Source organism: Sapajus apella, unplaced genomic scaffold (assembly GCF_009761245.1).
Source record: "Sapajus apella isolate SASKATOON/1434 unplaced genomic scaffold, GSC_monkey_1.0 scaffold1, whole genome shotgun sequence".
Classification (NCBI taxonomy): domain Eukaryota; kingdom Metazoa; phylum Chordata; class Mammalia; order Primates; family Cebidae; genus Sapajus; species Sapajus apella.
Genome location: NW_022436941.1, coordinates 30451196 through 30456410, shown reverse-complemented (window position 1 = coordinate 30456410; position 5215 = coordinate 30451196). Strand labels below are relative to the sequence as shown.

General features: G+C 36.1%; 1 long non-coding RNA gene across 1 annotated transcript in view; it reads left to right on the top strand.

Annotated features, from left to right (window-relative positions):
- The first annotated feature begins 820 nt into the window (after nt 1-820).
- The window catches only part of LOC116549302, a 235106-nt gene continuing 230711 nt past the window's right edge, over nt 821-5215 (top strand). Inside the window, exon 1 of the long non-coding RNA XR_004267798.1 lies at nt 821-1155. This is a non-coding gene — a long non-coding RNA (uncharacterized LOC116549302). The remainder of the gene's footprint in view (nt 1156-5215) is intronic.

Here is a 5215-nt window from a genome sequence, read left to right as displayed (position 1 = left end):
GGGGATGACACACAGGTATTGTGTATACATACTGGAACTCTATGACGCCAAGACTTTTCATCTCATATTCTATTCTGTACTGCTCACTCATGATTCTTTATCTTTTCAATGGAAAAGTATTATATAACCTTTCCTTAAATATCAAGCCCCCAAAATGTTAGTTTTCTCTGTCATCTCTAGTTTTATTATGTGACTGTATGTTTTGTGAAGATTTCTGTGCATGTATTAGCAATCTGTTCAGGCTGATGTAGCTTTTTGAGTGTTCCCTCAAATTATACTTAAAATTAATGACACGACCAAATTATCGACGGTAAAATATTGGAACATAGGCAATGTGCTAGTTGTGACTTTTTGATACCTTATTATTCTACACATAGTATAAATTTAAACAGCCAAATATTTAGAGGAATCGGAATTAATGGATGAAAGACAAATGGTGGAAACTGAATGATTAGGGGTGATGGTTATAGATGAAGAGAAAGAGAGGGAAAGAAGGAGAAAAAATGGTATCTCTCTGTTAGGAATGGATTTGGTTTCTCAAAAACACTGAAGAAAATTTAAGATAGTACATCAGTGATCTCTCCCACTCTCCAAAAATAAAAATAAAAAGAACCGACAGTTTCAGTCCGTAATTTGGAGCTTAGAATACCTCATCTGGAAATGTGCAGGTTTATTTTTTTAAATATCAAAACCAAAATAATGTACTGGTTTGAAGAGAGGTTACTGAATTCTAAACTTTAGCATAGAGGCATGGGAATGAGAAGTGGCGTTCCCACCTGATAAACAAGCACTCATGACATCGTCTATTGTGTAACTCGGCTCTGCTGTTCATTATTGTTACCATCATTATATCTCCAATGTGACAGCTTTGGTTTTCTGAAAATGATTTAATTGGCTAAAAAAATCCCCTGTCCTTTTTCAAGGTGCATTCTGCCTGTTTTGTTCTTTCTCTCAGACGGGAAGGAAAGTCTAAGCAAGAATGCTCAAGGAGGCATTTTGAGGCCCCTGTGGAGTGGAGGTGCCTCCTTTGACCTTTCCATCAGTCTTTTCATTCCTCACCAGGAAGATTCCACAAAAACAATTTGAGAATCTTATGTGAAATAGAACTGAGCTCTTGCAGTTAGTTATATGTGATGACAGAAACAGAATTCCATGGTAAGCAGATCATTTTTTTTGTGATATTTTCAAATATAATTTTAAAGCTCTCCTAGTGGTTGCATTTATTTTTTATTGTGTGACTGTATGTGTGTATTCCAAACATATGTTTCTATATGGATATAAAGTATGTGTTATGGAGTAGTTTATGCTTTCATAAACATGAAATGACTGAGTGAGGTGCTACTTTGAACATGGGTCACCTACGTTTTGATTATTTGGATTTCTTAAGTATGCCCAAAGGATATTACTTTTATCTGTTTTCCCATGAATAAACCCGTGTTAGCAACATGAGGGGTTTTCTTTCCATTTTGTCTTCTTTCAGTTAATTTTAACTTCATTATTAAGATAAATTATAATGATGTTTAAAACCCCAGAGGCAAATGGGCTTCATTTGATTTCTTCTGGTAGTTGAAAAAAAAATTGTTAACAGTTCCAATCTCCTGTGAAATGTGCCCTGTGCTTTATGCTTACATTTTTAATGTGCCTTTCAAAATAGAATTGATTTTGTTCTTTCTTTTAAAATATAAAACAATAAATATTTTATCAGGGAAAGGGTGGTTTTTTGTTCTTTTTGGGGATATAAGCAACTGAAACAGTAAAAGTAGTCTTACTAAATTAACCAACTGAAGACAAAACAATGCTATTTTTAATTAGTTTGCATTTCTAAAAAAAAATCTACCTCGAGATGTAACTTGTTTGGCAGGTGCTCTCTGGGGAAGAGAAATTTTTCCCCAGAGATGATCATATTCTGTCTCCTGCTCAGGCCTTCTGACATCTCAAACAAAAGAAGAGATGAAAATAACAAAGAATACAGGGAAATCACTCAAAGGAAAACACATTAGGGATGTGTCATGATTTCTGGTGAAAGTGTAGCCACCTTCATGAAAAAATGACACATTTTTATGAATTATGTGGCTTTTTGTAATGTAAACCTTATTTTATAAAAAAGAGATGCCATTTATTGGCCAAGTTCTTTGTTCAAGCCTTGGGGACAAAACCAGTTGAACATTAGTCCCTGTGCTACATAAAGCCTGCCCTCTTCCACTCATTTATGTTACAAACAATAATTAAGCACCTTCCCTGGGCCTTGCACTGTGAGAGATAAAAAGGTGTAAACACAGACCCTGCCCTCATGGAGCTTCAAGTGCAACGGGAGAGTGAATATTAATATTCCTGAAAGGCAAAATAATAATAAGTGCCTTGTGAAAAGAATATAAAAGTATTGCAGAATGCCTTGGGAGTGGGTAAATAGACTTGAAGACTATTTTTTCTTTGCAGATGGCACCAAGTATAGAATGGGGCAACTTTGGGCTTGCAAGTCATTTTTCTGTGAAAGAGTTCAATATCACTTGGATTTTAGTGATACAACAATTTGCAGTTGCTGCTTCTGCCACATCTTTTTTCTTCTTGTTAGGGCAGTGGCTTCTGTGAATCAAAGGGCCTGTTACCCACCCTGTAGGTTACAATCCTAAGTCTCCCCAACAAGCCTAATTATCAACAAATTGCTCTTGGTAGATCAATGGTCATAATTTCAAGTCTAATAAGAATGAAAAAAGTGTTCAAAGCTGACATATTTTTAGCCCTACAGAGAGATTTTCTATGAGTCTCTAACCTTAAAAAACTTCTTTTAAATTCCAGCCAACGTTAGATTTGAGACTTACCATTATGAAAGAATGTTTTCTTGGAAATCCCTCATTTTCCAATTACTATTTGTAATTTCTCTGTGTTAGGAACTCACTAATGATTTCTTAGTAAACGTAACATCTGGTTAGTAACAGCTTTTGTTATGTTAAAGTACAACTCAGATATTTAAAACGTTACGTATTTATCATGATTCTGTAGGTTGGCTGGATGTTCTAGGCTGTGATAGGTTAGCTGAGGATAGGGTGGACTCACTCGTACGTTTGAAAACTCAGCTGAGGAAGCTGTGTTATCTCAATGTAGATCTTCAATATTTGCTGACAGTATCAAGTAGTCCCAGGGTCAAGTAGGAAAGGGCAAGCCCCAATGCACACTTTTGAAGACTTTGCTTATGGAATGTTGGTTAATGTCCCATTGAGTAAAGTAAGACATAAAACCGAGATCCAATTTAAAAGTTAGAAAAAAAGATTGCATCTCTTGATGGAAGAGGTGGCAAAGGCCATTCACTACAAAAGGCCGTTCATACAAAAAGTTGTGAATGAATATAAGGCCATCGTTGCTGTACTTTACTTCATGAATTGATCACTTAGAGGTCAGGTCCTGGGTTACTTTGTGTGATGTCCGAAATCTTTCTTAAATGTTTCTTAACTTTCTATTTATTTCTCATTTTTTTCCACACAATCACATCCATCCTTTCAAAATGGTTACCCTTATGCTAGGTGGCCCGCTGGATATTAAAATCAGTTCTCAGGTAAAGAGATAGAAAGAATACCTAATCCAACCTTTCAAAGATGTTGGATTAGAAATTTTTTTAATTGGGAAATAAAACCTTGTTTTCTTATAAAGAAAAATACAATTATTGGCCCAGTGAGAAAAACATTTTTGTTTGTTTTCTTTTTGTTTTTAAACTAGTGGAGTGAAGAGAAGGGAGAAGGTACCCTATCCAAGAGACCTGAATAAATAGCACATCATATCCAGCAGCATATAAGGTATACCCTTGATAAGCTAGAACCAGAAGCTCTATTGGAAACATCCTCATGCTCTGAGGTATAGTTTGATCAGTAGAAGAATATCCATTTTCTGAATTTGTTTGAAGTGAGAATATTTCTTAATTTTCTCAAGATTAAAACTTTCAAGGGCACTATTTTCTTCTAGTAAAAGTTGATATCCCAACTGTTGGCAACAGGGCTGTTCTTAAATTACTAAAAGTTATTAAAAATAAAATAATTATCTCACCAGAAACTCAGTGGTTCTGATGAAACATTCCATCACTCTCCTAGAAATTCTATTTAACGTCATTCCTGTTTAGAATATAATATGTAATTAGCAGTTTTCTTGTTTCAGTGAGTGATGAAAAGAAACAGTGAGACGTAATGGGTTTCCAAATGCAGTGATTCTGCATCATGAACAAATTCCTTTTGTGAGAAACACAGAAACTAATTGAAAGGCTCCTATGTTCTGGGAAAATGTGAAACCAGATGGCACAGAAGCTGATAGAGAGACTCAGAACATCTCACCAGAATCACTACCTTCTCCACAGCACCATATAATCAGGGAGAGATCCCTTAGCTCCCACTATCTTCTCCAGCCAAAGAAGAGATTGGCTTATGTGTTCAACATCCCAACTCCTTTGAGGATTCCCCCCACATTGGCAGCTGTCCTGACAGTCTTGGAGCTCTGATGGGTCCAGTCCAGTCTAGCTACCTAGGAGAGAATGAAGACAATGCTTTGAGCTGGTAGAAACAATTTCTTCCCTCCCATGACTCAGCACAAAGTGAGCAGACAAAAAATACAGCAATCTGCTTTTCTCTAGGGAGGGAAAGAATTGATAGAGGACCCAGCAGGTTGCTGTATTGATGGGGCCTTCCGAAGGAGTCCAGGTTGTGACTATTCTAATGCAGAAATACCAACACAGATCATCAAGGAACATGAATAACCAAACATGTTCCAGGTAAAGGAACAGTATAAATCTTCAGAAACAAACACTAATGAAACATTATATGATTTTCCTGTACAGAATTCAAAATAGCTGTCACAAAGATTCTCAGTCAAGTCATGAGCCAATACATGAACAAAGTGAGAATCTCAACAAAGAGATAAAATGTTAAAAATTGCCAAACAGAAATCATGGAGCTGAAGAACACAGTAATTGAACTGAAATTTACTAGAGGAGTTCAAAAGTAGACTAGACTAAGCAAAAGAAAGGATCAGTAAATCCAAAGACAAGTCATTGAAAGTGACTCAGTAAGGAGAAAAAAAAAAGAGTTTAAAAATAGAAGAGAAAACTTTAATGGACTTTCGGGACTCCATGAAGCTGATACACACACACACACACACACACACACACACACACACACACACACTCTCTCTCTCTCTCTCTCTCTCTCTCTCTCTCTCTCTCTCTCTCTCTCTCTCT